At 41.2% G+C, this 25,524-nt stretch overlaps 1 pseudogene; it reads left to right on the forward strand.

Annotated features, from left to right (window-relative positions):
- Nucleotides 1–337: 337 nt before the first annotated feature.
- LOC139454146 (uncharacterized) lies at nucleotides 338–25,487 on the forward strand (annotated as a pseudogene).
- The last annotated feature ends 37 nt before the right edge of the window (nucleotides 25,488–25,524 follow it).

Here is a 25,524-nt window from a genome sequence, read left to right on the forward strand (position 1 = left end):
CCACAGGACTACCCGGACCCGTGGTCACGTGATATATTGTGTAATGACATAAATTATCTAAAACTCTATGGTTACACAATAAGTCACTAATGACCACATTCCTTCTGACTTTTCTATGTTTGAATAAAGATAAAACGCCATGCAGAAAACTTCAGTGCAAGCATGACCAGATTGTTTACACGCGTAGGGCTACGGTCAAACTTTTCCAAATCGGACAGTTTGTACCTATCTCTAAATATCTACAGCGAATACCCTGGTATTGACTTTAGACTCGTCCCAGCCCAAGTTCGTTGGTACTTAAATATGTCTGCATTTGGTAGTGTGTTACTGTTTCAGGATGGCGACGTCCCAGAAGCTGACAGAGCACTTCCTGACATGTACAATCTGTACAGGTGTCTTTGACAATCCCTGCACACTTGTGTGTTATCACACCTTCTGTCGGAAATGTGTCACCAACTACACCAAAACCAGACCAGAAGCCATCAGTGCCAAGTCTCTCCTGTGTCCATTCTGCAGCAAGATGACGAAAGTGACTGACCCTGAGAGACCAGTGGAGGAGTGGGCGGATGACGTCAAGCCAAGCTTTGTCATGCAGGGACTCTTAGACTCGTTTGGTCCAGCATCTAAAGGTGAAAATCTTTTACTTGAAGGCGTTGGTGATCAGTTCATTAAATATAATCATCAGAATAAAATCTCAAAAATCCTCTTCCACACATGAAAAACGTGCTGCATCGCAAAAATACCAGCATTGATTACTATATTTCAGATATAACCTACTGTGCCTTCTGTAAAGAAAACGGGGAGACAACTCCAGCTGTTGTTTGGTGCTCAGTCTGTGATGACGTACTCTGTGAGAAATGTGTCAGAGTACACAGTCGCATCCCATCTACTCGTCACCATGACGTCACTGACCTGTGTGGGGAGGTTAAGATCCAAAGAAGGCGTAAAGTGATGTGTGACGAACACAAACAGGAATGCATAGAATTTGTATGTAAGGATTGCAGGAAGGCGGTATGTCAAAAATGTTGCATCATATATCACAGGAAATGTGATTCAGTTGTCACGATCGAATCAGAGATATTGCCCATGAAAACAAATCTCATGAAGATGAAAGAGGCATTATCAAAGAAACAGGAAGACATAAAAACCCAAACTGATGACCTGAAATCGACGGTAAATAAAGAAGCATCTCGATATGCACAAATAGAAGAAGACATTATGTCTATAACACAGAAAGCCATAGCGCAGATCAAGCTTAAGGAAAGAAAACTTCTGGCTGATCTGAAAGAAATGTCAGACCTACACATTGGACAATTGAAAGCACAAATCAAGTCAAGAGAGTTGACAGTTCAGATGTACCAACAACAGACTGAGCTGATGGACCGGGCACTACAATCTGAGTGTGACATGGATGTATACGAGATGTATCAGGGGTGTGAAGCGGGTGATGTGGAGGCTGTCGGAAACGTGGGCCTGGTTGAAAGAGGAAGAGAAGTCAAGGTCACATTCAGACATGACATTGAGAAGCTAAGTAAAGCACTAGGGGATCTACAACTGGGGGAAATATGCACGCTGTATGAAGGTGTTGACCTGAAGGTTGATCCTGTGTTACATGACACCATTAACATCAGAATGGCAGGAGACATACGTGCACCATCGGTCGACGACGTGGCAGTGATTGTAGTGGATGGTACAGATACAGTTGTCATAACAGACAGGTACAACAACAGTGTGAAATCCTTCTACACCATGAACAATCTGCCTAGTCACAGTATGCTCAGTCTGGGCAATGCTCCGTGGAGTCTGACAAAGCTGACACACAATTAGGTGGCTGTTGTAGTTACAGGTATGAAACAGATTGTAACAGTGGAAGTCAACCCCGACCTTGTGCTGCTGTCAACCATCACAACCAGCAAACAGTACTGGGGTTTAACATATCTGACTCCGTCAGCACTAGCAGCAAGTTCTCAGTCTCCTCCCTGTGTCGATATCCTGGATATGACAGGAAACGTGCTTAAGTCAATCAGCCCACTCCAAAATGGTTACAACATCTTACAAAGTCCCTACTTCCTCTGTAGCACGAGAACAGGAAACATCCTGGTGTCTGACCAGGGATCCAAGTGTGTGGTGTGTCTGACCCCTGAGGGAGATGTGGTGTTCACCTACAGACCTACGGGAGACACAGCACTGGAGTGGCCACGTGGAATCACAAGTACCAGCACAGGTGACATCCTGGTTACAGACTTCACTCAGCACAAAGTCATCCATCTTACTGAGTCAGGACAGTTTGTTAGAAGCATATTGAAAGATCAGGGCGGTATTGTAAAACCGTCAGGAGTTGAAGTAGATGTCTGTGGCCGGATGTATGTTTGTATGTATGATCAAGCTGTTGTAAAGATTTTTATGTTTTGACAATGGACATGGCCGCAATCCCTATCAACGTCGAATTGTGTGGATGGACGAAGTAAATGCGTATGTCCGTCTATGTACAGATATTTCGTGGACAAAAATGCATACTAATTCAAAAAAAATTTTAAATCGCCCATATGTTGCCTTGTATGATTGCAATTACTTTTGTAATTATTACACGCTGAAATTCCGGGACAGTTTGTTTCCGGCAACACATGTTGATCGTAATAGGTGACTAATATGCATCTGGCGGTCAGGCTCTTGACTTGCTTGATTGCGTGTCATTGCACCCTGAAGTTGCCCATAATATCAATCACTGGTTATCTGATGATACAGCTTATATATTTCTGACTGTGACCTCTAACAACATTCACTTATTCACTGCTCAATAAAACAAATATGTCTGCAACTCTTGGTACATTGTATGTCTGATTATCAGTCGTCTTTGTCATTTCTTAATCGCCATGTGGCGACTCAAACGTGCAGACAGTGGCATGTCTACAAAAATGTAGCTGTCGTCGTAGAGTGTCTCCATCAATGTGACAGATGCACTGATATAGGTGCGGTAGAAGGAAGTTACAGAGACTTATGCTTGATTAACTATTGCAATTGAAAACAACATCAATACCTTCCTAATAACAGTCCAATAATAAAACAAGTCACATTGACGTCTCAATTTGTGGGTTCGATCCCGATTGTGCGAGAGGAGGGGAATCATTGAAACAGCAATGCAATAAGTGCTGAGTTAGCTCCGTTGCACGTGTCCTTTACACGCAATGACTTTGGGTTTGATGACTTCAATCACTTTATTCATGAGTAGATAATGTTTATCTAAGTGAGCATTAAATGAGAAAGCGTTTTGATTACTTGATGAATGAAAAACGTGTATTCCTCCGAACTAACAACACAGCGAGGCGTTTGTGACGTTGGTTGTGAGTATTTGCTTATCCCTATATGCAAGGGGACTACGTACGGGTCTCGGGAGGAAGTTACAACACCGAGTTTGCTTTATGCAAGCCGATATATAAAAGAAGCAATATATGCCATGTTTCTTTGTCTCTGAACCAAGGCTTAGATAGCCATGGTCACCCACCGGAAAACGGATTAAGTCATCAAATATAAACAACAGTAATTAATTATTGGTAATTAATATTCCATATCTTCTTTAACGTCTGACGGCTTTTTCTACGTGAATCTTCTTCATTTTCTTTACGAACAGTGAAAACCTTCAGGATGATTGTTAGAACGGGGACCTGTTTGCTGGTTCCAGATGTGGCAGGGAAATTTGGCGTTCATGCATTCCCGTATGCACTAGGCCCGTGTCTTTCACTTGACGCCACAAAGGCTGTGAATAGTGGAATAGACAACCTCTCGGTGGTAGCAAACACAAGCAGTCGGTCATCTTCCCCGTCATCTACACACAGAAAACCTCTTCCATCATCTGTCTGGGCCCATGTTCTTTCTAAGCTGACAGGATCTCTGGTTCCTGGAACTGGTACTTGCATGAAGTACTCCCTGGCCGCCTTTTTTAGATGTAACAAACTCAGCTCTGAAGAGTTGTTATTTTGATACTGATTGTGAAGCTGCCAGATATGTATGCCAATGACATAACAATAACCAGTCCACTAGAAGTGGAATTACAGAAATAACAAACAGGTTAAGTGGTCCGAAATGGGGTTTAATGTCGCGTCCAAGATTATTGTACTTATATAGCAACGTGCATGCACGTGTGTGTGTGTGGCTGCTTGTACTAGTCCGGACTGATGCCGATTTATAGTTCTAGCACACTGAGATACCACGTCGCAGTTTAACATGAATACCCCACTCAGACACAGTATACTGACTCCGAGCCGACCAGTCCTTGTTTTAGCCCCTTAATGACGAGCGCCAGACATGGTAACAACAAGTACCATTTTTTAAACGTTTTTTTTGGTATGACGCGGCCGGGGATCGAAACCCGGACCTTCCGTTCTCCGGGCGGACGCTCTACCACAAGACCACGGAGGCGGTCTAACAAACAAAGAAGCATGTGAGAAGAGTTCATGGTCTCCTGTGAACATCTAGCTTAGGTCCATTTGTTAACAAGATGAACAACTCTTGTTTATGCAATCAGAAAAGGACGAAAGGAGCTGTCTTCGTTAACAGCCTGAGGCAGACAATGCCAATTAACGTGGTAGGGGTGATGCAGTTTGCCATCATATTTATAGTAGGTCATATGAGGTGTACGTCATAAGAAGGCAAGCCATCTGCACAGCTCAGTTGGTTGAGAGTAAAATGTTCAATAAAATGGTGATTCTCGACATTTACTACACTATGGCCACACGGCAATTAGCCTTTGAAAATCGTTCATTCAGAACTAAAATTATATTAAAACATGGAGCGATACATTAGCAGTGGTTTACCATTTTTTGTCGGGTTTCTAAATTTGGAATTTAAGTGAAACAGGAATATGTTCCCATTTTTCAATATGTAAGCAACAAAACCCTTTCATAATCATAAGAAATCCATTGGCACATGCGAACAACAGGTAATATTGACATGTGAATTTTACTGGAACAATATAATAACAAATATGATACAGCATCATATAATTGTATTATTATACTTTTCTCATTGTGAGCGGTGGGGGTGGGGGGTGGGGGGTAACAATCAGGTAATGTTATGATGATGAGACTGGACAGTGATGATACGTTGCTAGACAACGTTGGGCGATATTGACAACGATGGTAGTTTGTGTTATGATACTGACTAGCGATGTATCTCTGAAATAGACAACCCTGCAATCGCCCCAAACCCTTCACATACTTTTACATACTACACATTACATACTTTTCGGTGTATTCTTTTCTATATTTAACTAAATTAAAGCTAACAGTAACGGGTTTTGATGAAACAGTAAAAGGTCGACATTTCATTGTAATGTTACACATTGAGGAAATGTCTAAAAAGAAACATGATCAAAACTTGAAAAACAAAGGATATGAAAATTGAGTCACTTTTCCAAATAAGCTGAATGGATATTGGATTAGTCCATACATACGTTTGTAACAAACCCGAATTCCCTAATGCTGGTCAGCATTACAATATCTGACTGATGTCCTCAAGTACCGTTCAGGAAATGAATAGTAAAAGGGCGCTTGCTGTGTGTTGGTGTGATTGGGTAGGGAGGGTACACATAAAACTTGCAGTAAACAATATTTTGTTCCACGTGTATACAAGTACCAGCGGATCTTTTATTCTTTTACAGCGGATCTTTTACTTTCACCTCCTTTGGAGGTAAATATCGCGTCAAGTTTGTGTCGTTTTTGCTTTGTTTTGTTGTTGTTTTGTTTGTTTGTTTGTTGTTGGGTTTGTTTTGTTTTTTTTGTTTATTTGGGGTGTGTGTGTTTGTTTGTTTGTTTGTTGTTTTTTGTTGTTGTTTTGTTTGTTGTGGTTTGTTGTTTGTTTGTTGTTGTTGTTGTGTTGGTTTTTTTTTGGGGGGGGGGGCACAATGTATTTGTTCTGGTCACAATGCCTTAATTGGTTATCACCTAATTCTCTGAAGAGATACGATATAGTTTTCTGCTGGGCATGATATGATGTTGACCGATAGCAATAATTTTTATCCTTTGTTATTATATCCGGTTTCCCATTCCTCCGATCGGAACACAGTGAGTTTAGCACAGAACACAAATCAAACGGTAATAATAAATAATAAGCAAATGTTAAATCTGCGAAGAAACAGACGAACCATACTTCAATCCTTTCAAAGCCGTTTGGGTGTTGTTTCGCTTTTATGATTAAAATTATATACGTTGCATTTCCTGCTTTGACAAACTCCCAACCCGAAGTTATATTTCACAACGTTCGTGTTACATCTACTTTTGTTATGATGTATTGAAAGCATTTGAGATCAAATTACATTGAAAGATACAGACTGTAACTTAAAACATAAAGGGAGGTAACTCTGAAACTGTTGGAAAGGTTATTCAGGATCATCAATGTCAGCCTTCCTTTCCTGTCTAACATTCAAGCGAGGGGTTAGATGGGTTCCCCGCCCTTCGATAACAGCTGCACAAAACATTCCGTAGCGTACGCAACAGGGTCAGGGGCAACTCCGGCGATGGGTCGACTCCAGTATTTGGGTAAAATCCCCTCGTTTTAGACTGGTTCCCCTCGTTTCAACTGTAAATAAAGTAGTGCGCATGCGTGGAACGTTTTTGATTCGTAAACTTCCGTAACGTTACTTCCGGTTTGGGGACTCTGCAGTCTTTCCCAAGCATTTTCGCTCGCAGAACAGACAATATCGCTCGTAACAGGAGCAGCATGACCGCGAAAAGGAAGAATAAGGGCCAGAATAAGGGATGGTTCGTGAAGGCAGAACCTAAAAGGGCAAGGTGTGATGGTGACCAGGAACCGCAGGAAACCAGTACCAGCCGTCCGCTCTCGTCCAAGATGGCGTCAAATGAGGTGAGGGTAATCAGAACATTCATTTAGTCCCCGCGTCCATGGTCGCTCTCAAACCCTCAGTTTTGTCCATCTCACAACCAACAAGCCGTTCTCTAAGCATGGTAGGTGCATGTTGCGTTCCCGTTCCAGGCATGTCAAACGGGGTACATAGCTAAAACGAGGCACGGGTGGCCCAGTCGTCTAAGGCCTAGAGTTGAGTTCTTGGGCACGCCAGAAACCTACGCTTGTGGGTTCGAATCCCGTTTCGTCCCGATTATGTTTCTAGATTTGTCAGCACCATACCTGTGCTCGTGGGTTTCAATGAAGTGGTTAATATCTGAGACCTGCATCACTTTGGGCTTTCCTCCAACATTAAAGGGGCACTGATCTAACGCAATTCCCCGGGACTGGTTGTTGCCTTTGTTATTGTATTTTCTCAGTGAGTACCCGGATGTATAGCAGAAATCTAGACTAGTTCGCGACCTCTGCTGCGCCATTTGTAAGCGCATTAGTCGCTTTTATGGGTAGTAATAAGGGCGTATGGTCACATTCATGAACAAAATGAAATACAGTTTTCGAGGTAATAAGGAAATGTAGGTACATTTGTGGGTAGCATCGGTAATGGTGACGAAGTTTTGATAAGTGACTTGCTTGGTAATTTTGCGATTTTCGTTTACACTATTTTGACTTGCAACACAAAGTACATATTTCACCTGAGCATTGCTTTTTTTATAGTGTGTATTTTCTTTTACTGTCAAATGTGTAACAAATTAATTAAACGTCTAAATATTCAGTTATTTTTCAAAGTGGCTGAAAAACATTTCCCTCTGTATTATTATGATAACGAATTCCAAACATTTTGATGTTTAATGTCATCACCAAGAGACTAAAAGTGTTACGTTGAGAAAAGTACATTTCTATGTTGTTTGGCTTCTAATCCTACATAATAATCTGTTGTGATGTTTGTGGGCCCTTTTGATCGTCTTAATCAATCTGGACAGATTTTTTAGTCAAAATGACTGAAATATTTACACATTTTATAAATTGCCTGAGGGAATCACATTTTACAAATTGACGGTAATATATACACGCTTACAAAGGAAACGACCTGTGAAAACAACGTCTATCGCGCATTGAAGAATTTCCCAACCAAGACGTAGAGAAACAAGAACGAATCGGTTCAAATGAAGGAAAACAAAATGCAAATATCATAATTACAACCTACCAAATTTATGTGTATAAATTTTAGGCAGCGTCCTTGTTCGAGGAATGTATCCGTGAATATCCACACAAAGGAACAATATCCCACTCGTCTGCAGATGTACAAAGAAACTTATTCGATGTCACGTGTCTCAGTAACAATCAAATATTTTAAAAGATATATGTCGTTTCGGGATATTATAACCCGTGTTCGTTTCTCAACTGATCACTTGGATTGTTTCAGGTGTTTTACATAGGTGTCAGGTCTCAATGGTCGGCTGAGAAAGCCCATGTGACAACTATTTTCATAACGTTCACGGTTCCTAAAAAATCCATTGAGTGATAGATAACAATGATCAATCAATCAACGTATTATCAGTTAACCCTTTGAACAAAGTATGTTGTTTTTACATCGGCACTTCACGCCATGATATGAATGTATTCCCTTTGTTTTAGTAAACCTAGACATGTAAACACTCACTCTTGACATATCCACTGTGCAAGATAACAGTGATTAATCAATCAACGTATTTTCTGTTAATCCTTTGATGACTAGGAACGTTCCGTTGATTTACAAAAAAATAAATCAACTGATCTTTCATCTCTTGCTGGGCTGCCACGTGCATATTACATAACACACATTTCACCTCACTTCAAACCTGGATTTAGATTGAATAATTACCCCAGACACAATAAATGCCAAATGGGAACCTTTGTCAGGTAATCTAAGTGGTGCTACCACTAATTGTACCTGTAATAAATTCATTAACTGAGCATCAAGTGAATGACGACAAATACACAAGTGAAGGGTTATACGAGAAAACGTGGATGTCAACAAGGGAGTAGTAATCGTATTATCGACGCAATCCGAAATCCGAAAATGCTTTCACTGCATGGATTCTTTTTTTAGTATAAAACTATAACCATCTGGGGTATTTCCAAATGACGACATCCGATGAGCTCCGCTGTTCTTTTTGTCTGCTTGTTTAGGCTGAAGAAATTAATTAACATGCGCCCTTTGTCGAAATCTGTATAGATCACAGTTAACCAATCAGTGTTTATGCAAAATGCGTAAAACAAATATTGCCTCCAGCCTCCAAGTTTATTTAGCTGTCCTTGCAGACGGTAGCCCAGTCTCTGGTCACGCTCAGTTGCGTTGTGTATCATCCGGGTACTCACGGGGGAAAAAACAATAACAAAGGCAACAACCAGTCCAGGGAATTGTGTTAGATCAGTGCCCCTTTAAGCCAATAAGCCGTGATATAACTGTAACACTGTTAAAAGCGGCGTTACACCAAACTCACACTATAGCTAAAACGGCACCGATGGAGAAAAGGTCGACCCGCCTAAAGCGAAAACGGCTACATTTGCATGACGAAAAACGGAACCTTATTTATTTTTTTTACCTTGGTACTGAAATAAATTCAATTGAATTCACATGGCCACGTGCAAACACCAACAATTGTGAAATGTAAAACCATGTTTACATTAGAAGTGAGCCTCTACTCCAGTTTATTTGCCGTCTCTGACTGGGAGGCGCAACTAAACTTATTGTGAAAACATCACATGCTTTGAAGTAAAATAAATGAAATTATTATTAAACTTGCAGGGTCACTTGCAAACACAAATAATTGTGAAATGTTAATCGTTGAAATCGTTGCTCTTCTGACCTCACTGCAAAACTACTGATGAGTAAGACTTCAAATCGTCAGGGCAATCACAGCTATTCGGAGCATGATACTATACCGGCTCTGCAGATTGCTTGTCACGGTATCACTCTACTACAAGTTATTTGGATCAGTGATGTCTTCAGAATTAACCCTTATCGATATGACTATAAGACATCCTCCAGAGGTCAACTTTGGCATTGCGAATGCATGGATTATCGACACAGTTGGGATCAGTACCCTCTGCCTATGGTTCGCTATGGTTATGTTTCGCTTTTGCATCACCTGTCCGTTACCCAACTTATCACAGTTCGAATCGATACCCCTCCCCCATCGATACCATTGAACATGCTTCTACCCTTATGCATCACTTGCCCGTTAAACATTGGTACCCATCGTATATGGATCATAGATCTATGTCTGATTACTATTGTTATACGCCACCCAGGGATTGACATCAGGATTGATTTTGATAAGCTGAACAGTCACACAAGTTTGTCCTCTATTTCTGCTAAACGGGCGACGGAACCAGGATCACTTTTGTACCGCTGACAATCGTCATGCTTCCTTGAGCGACACAGGGTGAGGTTTGACATCAACTTTCATCTCATCCTCTGGAGGGGGGGGGGGGGGGGGGGGGGGCAGTCTAAAGCGCCGCGATTCGCTGTGCAGAGTTGTGTCTCTTGGACACGCCAGAAACCTATGATTATGGGTTCGAATCCCGATTCGCCCCGATTATGTTTCTAGGTTTGTCAGCACCATACCCATGCTCGTGGGTTTCACCAAAGTGAGACCTGCATCAGTTCGGGCTTTCCTCCCACATTAAGCTGACACGCCGTGGTATAACTGGAATACTGTTAAAAGCGGCGTTAAACCCAACTCACTCACTCACTCACTCACTCATCCTCTGGGTTCGTTCCCTGTCAACAATCATTCAGATTGACAGTTCTGCAGTTGATCAATATCGCTTCTACCCATATCTCTCTTCTGGCCGTTTAGTAGATCAACATTGATACCAATCTTCTATATTAAGTTCTTAGGATCGAAATTGATTCTCATCGCCTACGGATCAACTAGGGGATCAACATCAATACTCTCCGCTTATGAAGTGACATAAGTGGACATCGATATTGGGGCACATGTTCTATCTATAAACGATGTCAACAATGTCACCATTGCTCCAAAATGGATTTATAACCTGTCTTTGCAATTGTCCCCACTAATTTTTGTCAGTTCCTTTCAACAAATACAAAAATGTATGAAAATTACATGGTTTTAATACTTTTGACATCTTGTTCAATACCATGACATCATTTCTGAAGTAACTTAGTTCAATCTACACATCATTCACACAAAGTTCAGTCACAATTTTCTCTCTCTTTTTTTTATATATACTGAACCAAATTAAAAACTTCACAATTTTAACATTTTGACCAGATATCATTGTGGGCCCTTATTGTGTATTTAAACAGTAATGGCCACGTAGTGTCTTCAGATAACACCCTTTTTCATGCAGGTGAATCGATCAAAATCATGTGCACAGCACTATAGTGGCAAAAGTGGTTTTTCACGTGCAACTGGTCACGTGGCCATAATACTGCACATGTTTTCAGCCAAACTTGTTAGCAGTCATTAACAAAAAAAATAAAAACACAAGAAACAAAAGTCTTTATGGCCATTTGTCATGCCACGCCTTTCCAGTGTGCAACGTGAACAGCATGTTGCAGACGGGAACGTCCGTAGCTGAAGTCGCAAGGACGATGGGTTGTAGTTGACTGACTGTTTATGATTTACAGACGCGTCTACAGCAAATGGGTACCACCGCTGATCGCCCTCGGCCAAGTCAACCACGTGTGACATCACATGCAGAGGATCGTCAGATTGTCTTACGTCACCTCCGTAACCGATTTTTGACGCCGACATCAACCAGAAATGAACTGTTTAGGGGTAGACTGAGTGCGCAAACTGTTTGAAACCGTCAGAGAACTGCTCACCTTCAAGCACGACGGCCATACTGCGGGCCGATTCTAACTCAATTACACAAACGTCAACGTCAATTGTGGGCACAGCGACACTTACGATGGACTCAGAGGAATTGGAATCAAGTCGTCTTCAGTGTTGTGTACAGGAAGTTGACAGATTTCGAGGCAGGAGTGTCATGTGGCAATGTGCTTTCTGTGGCAATGCACGTTCCAGGCTTCTTGTCATCCATGGCAACTTCAACGCTGCTGCTTACCGCGACCAGGTACTGGCACCAGAACTTCTGCCTTTTATGGCAGCACATGGACCCGGTTTGATCTTCCAACACGACAATGCCAGACCCCACACAGCAATTTCGTCATGGACTGGCCGTCAAGGTCTCCCCACCTCAATCCCATCGAACACATCTGGGATGCTCTTGGCAGAAGTCTGTGCACTCTCAAGAACCAACCACAGAATTTGCAAGGCCTTGGCACCATTTTTCAGCAACAATGTGTGGCAGTTGCCAACGCACATGGTGGCCATACACGCTACTGAACTTGTGTGCCATCAGATTCTCGTGCTTGGGACTTATGATTTAAACTGTTGATGTTATTACCGAATACCGTAGGTGCTTGGAACAAATTATGGTTACCACCGTTAATTAAAATCCTTCTTTGGACATTAATGATTAAAAATTTACTTCTCTGATGCATTTGTCCGTTGTATATCATATATGGGATTACTTTTATATGTGAAGTTTTTAATTTGACTCGGTATATATTTCAAGACAAGGTCGTTACAAATATATATTTAACCTTGAAGCAAAGCGAAATGTTAGTCATGTGACAGTCACATGACCTACCAATCCAAGCCTAACTTTACCGGTGAAAAACTGGTAATTAACAGTAAATGGGAAACTGTGTCAAGTATTTGACGGATCAGAGTTTCAAGGCTTCATTCAAGAATTCTGTAATATCGTCCACCGAGAAACCTGACCAGACAGGATCTCCATTGTTATAGTGCCTCCCTCATCCCTTTTTTCCAGACCACATCATTGACCATCACATGAAGGAGGACACATGCACACTATCTGTTTCCTTCCTCACAGTCCATTTTCCCGCCTTTACGATGACCCCTGCCTGTGTGCGTGAGGATACATGACCGCCTTTTACAGTCCCGCATTCAGCTGACCACCCACTCTACTGTATGATCAAAACTGGTTAACTCTATTGCATTGACATTTATAGAAGAGTCAATGTCAATGAATCAATGTCATCCTGTTGGAATCTTGCAACAATCATACTCTGTCACTCACTAATTCACCTACTCATTGCCTCGATCAGATTAACTATGTCGGGTTGGAGACATTACGGAATCACCGGGCTCTATCCTCGATGTTCGTTCTATCTGTTGCTCTAGAAGATTGCTAACTTATTCATGTTATTAACTTACAAGATGGGAACTATTACCCTCTTAAGATAGATGTTATCAAGGTAATAAAAATAGACTGGATCTTGCGCCACAGTTTTACTAGTGCAATCAACAGAAATTTGACTTTTCCAACTTATTTACATGCATCAGATGTCACGTTGATCGACTGACTAATGCACTGGTGGTCATGTCACTCATTCTACAGGAAACTGGCTGCATGTACACCGTTATCTTTTTGAAACCCAGGATGCCAATTTTTAGCTCACCGGGTCCAAAGGACCAAGTTGAGCTTATGCCATACCGTGGCGTATGTTGTTCATACAACAGCAATTTTTTCAAATGACTTCTTCTTCTGTACCACTAATTGGAAATTAACGAAATTTGACTGTGAGCATCCCCGGGTGGTGGGGATTTAAAATTGTACAAATGGTAGCACTGACCCTCCCACGTGACTGCAGGGCAGGGCTAAATAGCGGTAACTTGGCTATGTTGCTATAAATGACTACTTTGGAACTAAGAGTTAGATATCAACCTTATTCGCCTTTGGTGGGGATTCAAATTGGAGAAATGGTAGGGCTGACTCCCCAAGGGGCTGAGGGGTTGGGCCAAATAGGGGTAATTTGACGTTATTGCTTTTAACGACTTCTTCTCTGAAACTAAGAGATAGATATCAACCATAGAGAGTTGGGGGCATTCTCCAGTGGTGAGAACTCAAAACTGTACAAATGGAAGGGCTGATCACACCCTGAGGGGAAAGGCTAAATAGGGGTAATCTGGCGTTGTTATTTTAAACAACTTCTTCTCTCTGGAACTAAGAGATAGATATCAACCATATTTGGTTGGGAGCATTATCCAATGGTGGGGATTCAAATTGAAGAAATTGAGAGGCATAGAATGTGTAAACAAACCCACTTACAAGGATTCAGTACAGATGGACCTATCATGAGTCTTTCAGCACACTTTTATAACTGTCATAGGCGTGACAGAGGGTAGATCTATATTGATTTATTCATCGAAATGACAGAATCGCTATTTTAGTTTGACCTCGAAGTTGTGACAGCACTTAGCTCCCAAGACTGGGTAGCCGACAGATTCTGCACTGACCACATTCCCCCCATACCAGTACAAAAGCCCAGTTAGTTCAGGTCCATGTCTACGTTGGCGCAACCAGCAGCTTCAGACATCCACATGGTTCTCTCTAAGAACGTTTTGTCCAAGCCAACTTTGACAGCGCCTGCTGTTCACAATCCTAGAGCTTCACATTGATCATCCAACAGTCGCTCCTTGTCCCCTGTCTTTACACATGTTGTTCCAGACGGCATCGAACCAACCACTTATCCCAGGACACAGTTGTTCCCAATCAACAGTATCATTCCAACCTTGCCCTGGATCAATCATCAAGTTTGTCATCTACTTCTAACAAGGATTGACTTAGTTGGGATCAGTCCATCACCTCTGTCAGATCGACGTGCCTTTTCCAAAAATTCCAGGGATATACACTCTAAGAATCACTTTTCTAGGGATCAACATTCCTGCTATCAACTTTTGAGTTCTGTAAGTCGACACACTCGAGATCAACACTCTCGTAATTGACCTTCCCAATATGACATTCGACTGACTGATCTTGCACAGAGTGCTGGCTGAAAAGTTCTTAGCCTAACTGTGAAAGACCCGTACCATAACTGTGAAAGACCCGTACCAAGTCGATGGTTTTCCTTTATTTCACCACATAGTCCCCTTCCAGGTTTACACACTTTTGCCAGCGATGCTGCAAGGCCTGGATTCCGTTCAAGAAGAAATTTTCTTCAGCCAGCCTAAAAAAGTCATTCACAGAGGAAATGATGTCATCATCAGAAGGAAAATGGCGACCAGCTAGTTCCTTTTTCATTTTGGGAAACAGGTGGAAGTCTGACGGGGTCAAATCGGGTGAATAAGGTGGATGGTCAATGAGTTCGAAGCCACAATCATGCATCGCTGACATGGCAACCACCGATTTGTGAACAGAAGCATTGTCTTGGTTGAACAGGACTCCTTTAGTGAGCATTCCCCGTCGCTTAGCTTTGATAGCTTCATGCAACTGTCTCAGTAGGTCAGAATAATATCTTCCATTGATAGTCTGGCCTTTTTCAAGATAGTCAATCAGCAGAATACCCTTGGAATCCCAAAAGACTGAAGCCATCACCTTTCCAGCAGAAGGAACCGACTTGGCTTTTTGGGGGGCTGGTGATTCCGGATGCTTCCATTGTTTAGACTGAATTTTGGTTTCTGGCTGAAAGTGATGAATCCAGGTCTCATCCATGGTTACAAATTGGGCCACAAAATCATCGGGATCTGCTTCAAAACGGCATAAATTGTCATGGGACGTCAGGGATCTGACACGTTTCTGATCCGCTGTCAAGAGCTTTGGCACCCATCTTGCAGAAACTTTTGTCATTCCCAAATAATAATAATAATGTGCTCAACCCTCTCATGAGAGATGCCCACAACACTCGAGTGGTCGAGTGGTCAATCGTCGATCAGCCATCACCATGTCATGCACCCGGGTAATGTTTTCCGGAATGGTTTCTGTTGAAGGCCTTCCTGGACACGGGTCATCGTCAAGGCTCTCTCTGCCACGCTTGAATTCCACAGCCCACTTCTTTACAGTGGAAAAGGAAGGGGCATCATCCCTATAAGTTGAGACCATGTCAGCATGTATCTGTGTTGGAGTCAGCACTTTCAGTTGCAGGTACTTGATGACTGCCCTATAGCCACTTTTGTCCATTTCCGGTGATTTCAATGGGTAGGTTCACAAGATGGTCTGGTACAAAGACAATAATAACACTACAGTTGCAGTTCTTATGTCTATGATTCATTAAATGATTGTACTTGTTGGTCGCAAAAGTTGGTTCAATCCAATTGAGATATCCCACTTAGGCTTAGAAGCTTTCAGCCAGCCCTCGTATCAATGCATCAAAGACCACTCCTGCTTGTCATGTTGATTGCTGTCTTTCGGAAGAAGATTATTGTACAGATTTAGCGGTTCGATCATTGACTTGGTATCGCTCCCCGTTTACAAGCTATGCAGATCGCTGATGTCACCAGGATCTCTCCTGCTCTGGCTACTCCTACCCTCAAAACCAAGACTGCTGACTGGTATTGGCTTGAAGATCCTTCTGGACATTATCTTTCCTCTTCTTGTCCTCTTCCTCTTCCTCTTAAATCCCTCAGGCTTGATTGACTTCAACTATGTGTTAAAAAAGATGCCAAGCAGGTGCACCCTTTTCTCCACCAGAGTCTTGTAGAATCGATTGACTGAAGACGCCTTCTGGATCGATTATAAGTTGTAAGCTGTAAAATATGTTCAGCTACGCAATCATTCATAAAATGATGTCATACGTGAAAACGTGTACCGCAAGGTATTCCCGATTTCATGCTGTTACATCTGTCTAACATATAGAGATCATATCACCTGTTTTGGTGTGTTTTCAGGCTCACAGGTTCATGTATTTACTACACTAGGCAGTGTTATAGAGTGTTATTTATCTCCCTGTTAAGCACCAGCCCTTGTGTCTGTTTCACGGTTATAGTCTATTACAGGGTAGGGTATCTGCGGCTCATTTTCCAATGTCGGATAAATGTGAGATAGGATGAGTTTTTTTAAATTGTATATTTCTATACTTATCCTATATCACACGCTATATGCCCTCCCAATCATCCCCACATTACAGCTCCTCTCTCCTGTCAGCTCTAAAGAAAGAGAATGATGTGGTAGGGGTAGTCTGGATTGTCTTGTCCAGACTCGATTAATTACAGACCGCTGTCATATTGCTGGAATATTGCTGAGTGCAGTGTTAAACAACAATCAAACAAACAAATAAATACTGAATATGAAAAACATGGTCTTTCCACAGTAAATAACTGAACAACTAACAACATATCAGGAACTTTAGGAACAAGTAGGCCAAATATGACATATGTTAAGCTTATAATGTTGTTGAATAAATAATAATAGAAATGCATGTACCTTCTATTCAATTACCCACAAGCCCCATTTACTATATCCTCCAGTAGTCTGAATTTGCTCTGATCTGAGCAGAGATGGAGTTTCAAGTTATCAAATTGCTTTCCATTTACAGGCCATGGCCTGGTCCTTGTGCAGAGAGGGCTTTGTTTATCTTGATGACAAATAACAGAGATCATATTATTACTAACAGTGTTCCTGCTGGCTTTTGAAACTGCTAGTCCTTGTGGACTGGCAACTCTAAAAATTACCACTCCCCACTAATTTTTGACAGTCCCAACTTTCAACAAATAAAAAAATGCATGAAAATTATTTGGTTTTAATTCTTTCAACATCATGTTCAGTGCAAAGATGTCATCTCTGAAGTAACTTCCCAGAATGTTTTAGTTGAAAAAAATAATTATGCTTCAGACTGCTGTAAAGAAAAGAAATTAACTGCCACAAAAGTTACTCTGTTGCAAGGTGTATATCTAAATAAAATATTCAAGCCCACAGGATTAAGTAAATAAATATTTGGTTTTGCAGCTTTTGCTGAAAAAATATCTCATCTCCATCCAAAATCACAGGTGTTAAACTATCTCACTCACTCCTTCCAGATGGCAACCTCCCAGAAGCTGACAGAGCACTTCCAGACATGTACACTATGCAAAGAGGTGTTTGTCAATCCCTGTACACTTGTGTGTAATCACACCTTCTGTCGTAATTGTGTCGTCAGCTACACCAAAACAAGACCAGAAGCCATCAGCGTCAAGTCTCTCATCTGCCCATTCTGCAGCAAGTTGACAAAAGTACCTGAGCCTGAGAGACCAGTGGAGGCAGTGGAGAATGATGTTAAGCCAGTCGTTGTCTTGCAGGAACTTGGGAGTTCAATTAATGCAGAATCTAAGGGTAAAATCATCTTTTTCTTGAACACCAGTGTGCAGTTCCATTTCCTCATTATTACAGGGGGTACGGATGGCCCAGTCGTCTGGAGCCGCAATTCGCGGTGCAGAGTAGCGTCCCTTGGGCACGCCAGAAACCCATGATTGTGGGTTCGAATCCCGGTTCACCCCGACTATGTTTCTAAGTTTGTCAGCCCCATACACGTGCTAATGGGTTTCACCGAAGTGGTAAACGTCTGAGACCTGCATCACTTTGGGCTTTCCTCCCACATTAAGCTGACACGCCGTGATATAACTGGAATACCGTCAAAAGCAATGTTAAACTCAATCCTCATTTTTACATAAAGCTATTATGTTTTATGATGTAAAGAGGAGAGATTGCCTGTTGTACAGTAGAAGTGTATGAAGAAGTTTTACACGTTTACACAGTAATGGCACAACACAATTTGGTCTCCAACATGTTTTAATGGTTTCACATTATTTGCTGTACTGTCATTATGCGCAGTGTTATATGTAATTTGACAATGTCCTTTGGGCTTGACGTCATCAAATGAATCTTGTCAGGTCAATCTGATGATGATGATGATGATGATGATGATGATGATTATGAACCTGAACGTGAGAGTCCAGTGGAGGAATTAGCCGATGTCAAGCCATGCAGCGTCATGCTGGAGCCTGTGGATTCGCCTGACTCAGAACCTAGTGGTAAATTCCTCTTCTTCTCAAACATCAGTGTTCAATTATTTTCTTATTATTGTATAAAGATGTCTGTATAATTGTATAATAAAGATATTATGTTTTTTAATATAAGGAGGTGAGATTGACAAGTGTACGGTAGAATCGTATAAAGACATTTATCACATTAATTAGGACTGCAACGATACAGGAAGGTCACGATACGATACGCATCTCGATATTCTGGTCACGATACGATACGTATCTCGATACGCAATGATACAAAAACAAGACTTAAAGCATGTCAAGATTGAACCTTTCACGATTTTGGAACATTGAACATTATTTTATAATAACAAGACTACTGAATTTGTTAAGCTTCAAAGTGGAACTTTCTCTAACTTTCCTTCAAAACAATTCAAAGTTCAAACACCAGAAAATAATTAATGTACTTCACCTGTTATACAAGAATTTGTATGCAATGGTCAAAGAAATTGTATCTGAAATAATTGTTTTATCAGGAATAATATATTCCAATATCGTGTTACTTTAGTTGCAGCTTTTACTCTATATGTATTTAAAATCATAAAAACCACAAGCGTAGCATTTTGGTACTGGTGATATTTTTACGTATGGAACAATTTGACCAGTCACCGTAGGGACTTCCCCGCGACAGGTATTTCGATTGCGAAAATGAAACATTGAAAGATATTTGCCAAATTTCCACAAACATGACTTTTAACGAGTCCAAGTATGTCATTTTTAACATTTGTATCCATTCTTAAGCAACTTAAGATCGTTTCAATGCGTCAAAAGCTGTTATCTGACCGTGATTGCTGTATCTCTTCACACACGATTTCACCTAACTTAATGAAAACAATTATTAAATGAAAGTTTGAATAAAATTAATAAAATATATTACAAACACATGTCCAGATATACATTGAACACGTTTTAATAACAAGATAGTATGATGATGGTATTGAATTGTGTACTTCAGTTCGGTTTTGCTGACTGGAATTTTCGGTGTTATGTGCTTGCGGTGATCAGCTGATAATGTTTTTTGAGATGGGGAAAAACATCTGTCAGTGTAAAACCTGAGCTTATTAAAAATGTAAGTACGTTTTGGGGAACCATGCCTTACCGTGCGCTATAACCAAGTTAGCGGTTTATTGAAAGGCACAATAGCTGATTTGCGTTCCGTATAGTGGCGTATCAATAAATGGGCCCACGTTGATCGTATATCATACGGTTGGTCAAGTATCGCATTGCATCAGAATATCGGTGTATCGTTTCACCCTTAACAGTATTGGCACAATTGACGTCATCAAATGAATCTTGTCAGGTCAATCTGATGATGATGATGATGATGATGATGATGATGATGATGATGATGAACCTGAACCTGAGTGTCCAGTGGAGGAATTAGCCGTTGTCAAGCCATGCAGTGTCATGCTGGAACCTGTGGATTCGCCTGACTCAGAACCTAGTGGTAAATTCCTCTTCTTCTTAAACATCAGTGTTCAATTATTTTCTTATTATTGTATAATGATGTCTGTATAATTGTATTATAAAGATATTATGTTTTTAAATATATAGAGGTGAGATTGACAAGTGTACAGTAGAATCGTATAAAGAAATTAATCACAGTAATGGCACAACACAATTTGGTCTCCAACATGTTTTAATGGTTTCACATTATTTGCTGTACTGTCATTATACGCAGTGTTTTATGTAATTTGACAATGTCCTTTGGGCTTGATGTCATCAAATGAATCTTGTCAGGTCAATCTGATGATGATAATGATGATGATGAACCTGAACCTGAACCTGAGAGTCCAGTGGAGGAATTAGCCGATGTCAAGCCATGCATTGTCATGCTGGAGCCTGTGGATTCGCCTGACTCAGAATCTAGTGGTAAATTCTTCTTCCTCTTAAACATCAGTGTGCAGTCGCATTTCCTTATTATTGTAGTATGATGTATAATTATCCCCCGCCCAACAAAGTTGACGGGGGATATAGAAACGGGCTCCGTCTGTCTGTCACGTTACGTTTCCGGAGCATAACTCTTAAACCGTTTAATATTTTTTCATCAAACTTTGCAGGTTTGTCAGGTACATGCTGAACTGGTGCCTTTTGCTATTTAGAAATTTTAGAATTTTCTTATTTTTTACGTTCACATGGCAGCAGGATGGACTTAGGTTCCAAACTCTTCTCTTTTTTTTTTACAATTTCCATGACAAGTTCCACCTCGGTTAAAAAAGGTTAGGGTTTGTTTAGATTTAATTATGTCATAAATTCTGCAACAGGGGCGGGGGATATAGCCACGTTAGTGGTAAACTCTTGTTTTCTTTATTACGCAATATGTATAGGGAATTATTCTTTAATTCCTGTGTTCAATCATTTTGATATTTGAATAATCCTACCGTTATTCTGGCGTTTTTCTGAACTTTTCCGCTCCACGGTTTATCGACCAACTTGTGTCGTGTTTTCAGGGTGTGTATAATTGAGGTTTCTGTATTCTGAAGGTTTACCCACCTCCAAACCGTCAGATTCAGGTGCATCAAGGAGTAATTCAGGATAAGTAAAACATTTAGTAAAATCTAAATATTTTTTCATTTGTATACTTATACTGCATTACTACGTTTAAGGACCCACCCGTTGCAGACTTGCCTCCCCACTTTGGCTACAGAGTCCTCAAAAGTATGTTTTTCTAAAAGATCTCGCGACAGGCAGTGATGTGAAGAAGGTGACCTTACCTGTATTCAAGGTCACATGACAGTGGCAGTTGTCAGTAAAAGTGGGACTTTAGAACGTCAACTTTATTTCTTCAACCAGGACCATAGCCGTTGCAATATCCTTCTTGTTGTTATATGGTAAGCAGTGAATGCAATAAGGAGTAATGCAGGATAAGTATACAAGTGTAAAAAATATTTATATTTTACTAAAATTGTGCACAGTTAACATGTATGAAGAAACTCGCTCTCATGGCTCGATTTAGCTACATAAAACATGCACAAGTGCGATATATCTTTAAAAAATACAACCGAATGTATATGTTTCTATGCTACAAATGCATGTAAAAAAATTCAAATTTGTCTCAGATGAACCCTTTTTTGTCCACACAAAATCGATCTTTGAAAACCTTTTTAGTATATTTACAATACTAAATCACTAATCCCTGTGTTATGTGTAATTTGTTATGCTTTCTAAGGCTTGGCCTCAACAAATTGTTGGTACTTCAAGATATGTGCACATGTTCCTAATATGTTTTACAGCAATTAGTGGATGTGACATTGGCAGCAGACAGGCCTAAGTTTTTGTAACCTGGTTTTGTCTTGTGCAACTAGGTTTTGTCTTGTGCAACTAGGTTTTGTCTTGTGCAACTAGGTTTTCATGTCAATCAGTAATGACACAACACAAATTGTTCTCCAACATGTTTCAGGTAGAAGTGATTACGGGTATCATGTCATTATATACTGAACAACCAAAGAAACATCACCATTGATACATATAGGAGCAACCTTATTTGTCCAAACACTGTAAACATACTTTGAGACATATTAAAAAGATGAAACTTGGCAAAACTGATCTTCAAGGTTGAAATTAAAGTTTCAAATGTTCTTAAAGTGAAACTCAACACTAGTCTCTGAGAAAATGGCATCACAAGTCAGTATCTTGTGTGTTCGCCATGTGCATTGATGACTGCCGTGCATCTTCGATACATGGAATGGATGAGGCGGTTGATGAAGACCATAGGCACTTGAGCCCACTGCCTGACGCAGTTCAGCTGCAGTTGTCTGCCTTGGTCGGCACAGGTGTTAACATGCTGAAACTCTTGTTTGTGGCGACGTGCCAAATGAGGTATGGCCTGTGGTCTCAAAACTTGATCAATGTACCGAGCTGCTGTGACACCATTGCCTCTTCTGGAAGACCACAGGGCCGACCCTCTGTGCAAGAAGACCAATTCCACCCCACACCATGATGCTCGGACCACCCCACGAGTCTCTCTCAACAACACAAGCATCCGAATAACGGTCCCCATGGCGACTCTCTCTATCTCTCTCTTTGCCATCTGCTGTTGAGATATAGTAACGGCTCTCGTCTGAGAAGAAGACTCTTCTCCACTGCTGGTGGCGCCAATGCTGGTGCTGTTTTGCCCACTGGAGACGGTCCCCGTGATGACGTGGTGTCAGAATGAGTCCTTGGTGTGGCCTGTAACAGTGGAGGTGGCTGCTCGTCAATTGTCAACGAATTGTCAAGCAGTTTCCGCAGCAGTAACAAACCAATCTTGAAGATACTGTCGCACAATCTGACGATCCTGACGTCAGGTGGTGACCCTGGGTCTTCCACTACGTGGTCGGTCATCTGTAGTTGGTGGTCTGGTACCGTTGCTGGAGCCTGTATATGGTCCTTACATGAACTTGAAATGCACTGGCTACTTGCCGGGCGGTTTGTCCAGCTTGCAATCGTCCAAGGGCTTGGTGTCGCTGATTTCATGTCAATCTTGGCATATGGTAGCAATTAAATGACGAATGAATGTTATCCGATCTCGGTGGATTTTTATTGGGCAAGAAATTGGGGAAGGCATGTGCATTTCAATTTGCCCGGAACTCGCTTGTGTCGGGTTACCATGGCCGTTGCAATGATGTGTTTGGGCGATCAGTTTTATTGTCATCTGCTTTGTTTTTTATCATCAAAGTTTATTTTTCCGGACAAGGTAATGTTTAATTTGAGAAACTTTGACAAAAATTACCCAGATATATAAATGACAACTTTTCATGCAATGTTACTTGGGGTGACGTTTCTTTTGCGGTTCAGTTTATTATGAGGTCACATGCTAAAAATCCATGATTAGTCCTGGCAGTGATTTGCAACAATCAGTATCAGGTTATGGCATTAGTAAAATTCTATTCAGGTTTTTGTTTGACTTGAAATGTTAAGAAACAGTTCATATTTTTATCAATGCATTCCAGATACAACCAACTGTGCATATTGTAAAGACAGAGGGGAGACAACTCCAGCTGCTGTTTGGTGCCGGGCCTGTGATGACGCACTCTGTGAGAAATGTGTCAGAATACACAGTCGCGTCCCTTCTACTCATTACCATGACGTTACTAACCTGTATGGAGAGATCCAAAAAAGGCGAAAAGCCATGTGTAATATACACGAAAGATATTGCATAGAATTAGTCTGTAAGGATTGCAAGAAGACAATATGTCGCAAATGTCGCATCCTTTATCACAATGAATGTGCTTCAGTTGTCAGGATAGAGTCAGACCTGTTCACCATGTTAACAGAACTCATAAAGAAAAAAGAGGCTTTATCAAAGAGGCAAGAAGACCTGAAACCCCAAACTGATGAATTGAAATTGACATTAAGTAGAGAAGCATGTCGATATGCACAAATGGAAGAAGACATAATGTTAGTAACACAGAAAGCCATAGAACAGATCCAATCAAACGAAAGAAAACTTCTTGATGAACTTAAAGAGATGTCCAACAAACACATGGGACAACTGAGAGAACAAATAAAGTCAAAAGAGTTGAAAGCACACATGTGCCAAATACATGCTAAGGTGATAGACCAGGCTCTACAATCTGAGTGTGACTCGGAAGTGTATGAGGTGTATCTGCGGAGTGGAGCAGAGGAGGTGGAAGCTCCTGGAGCGATGCAAGTGACGGAAAGAGGAAGAATCGCCAAGATCACATTCCACCATGACATTAAGAGACTGAAACAGGAAGTAAAGGATCTAAAGATGGGTGAACTAGAGGTCCTGTATGAGGGTGTTGTGAATCTGGAGGACAGTCCTGTGTTACTAGACACCATAGATGTCCAAGTAGCTGGAGCCAGAAATAAAGGATGGGTTGCTGATGTGACTGTGATGATTGTGGATGGTATAAATACAGTTATAGTCACGGACAGGATCAACGACAAGCTGAGTTCCTTCTACACCAGGAACAACAAACGTTGTCGCAGCAGGCTCTGTCTTAGTAGTGCCCCGTGGAGTCTGACTAGGTTGACAAACAAACCACTATTGGCTGTCACTGTGCCAGGTATGAAACAGATTATAACAGTGAAAGTTACCCCTGACCTGGAGCTTGAGTCAACCATCAAAACCAACAAACAGTACTGGGGTATAACATATCTGACCCCGTATACAGTAGCAGTAGGTTCCAAGTCTCCTCCCTGTGTGGATATTGTGGATATGTGTGGAAATGTGCTGTTTTCATTCAATCCACTCCTCAGTTGTAAACGGACATTACAGTGTCCCAACTACCTTTGTACCACCAGGAAAGGAAACATCCTGGTGTCTGATGGGGCAACCAAATGTGTTGTTTGTCTGACCCCCAGGGGAAAGGTGGTGTTCACTTACAGGCCTGCTGGAGACAACGCACTGAAGTGTCCTCAGGGTATCACAAGTACCTGCACAGGTGACATCCTGGTTACAGACTTCTCTCTAAACTGTGTCATCCATCTCAATGAGTCAGGAGAATTTGTAAGAAACATACTGACAAAGGAGGATGGTATTGAGAAACCGTTAGGAGTTGATGTAGATGGGCGCAGTCGGATGTATGTTTCTCTGCAGTTTCAAGAAGTTGTAAAGGTGTATTTATGTTGACAATGGATTTGGCAGTAATGCCTTTCCTAGTGGTATTGTGTAGATCAATCAAGGTAATATAGCTATGTATAGGTATAACAAGAACTAAAGACAGCAGACCTTGTAATCTGTCACTGCTAAGACCGTTGGAAAATATCAGATTCAACAGATGTCGGATTTGAAGAATTTCATGGCTAAATGCACCTTCAATTCCTGATCAAGTGTTGATCAAGTGTTGATTGAGTGTATAGAGAAGTGAAGGTTGTA

The sequence above is a fragment of the Haliotis cracherodii genome, unplaced genomic scaffold (assembly GCF_022045235.1).
Source record: "Haliotis cracherodii isolate W230 unplaced genomic scaffold, xgHalCrac1.p SCAF_10, whole genome shotgun sequence".
Classification (NCBI taxonomy): domain Eukaryota; kingdom Metazoa; phylum Mollusca; class Gastropoda; order Lepetellida; family Haliotidae; genus Haliotis; species Haliotis cracherodii.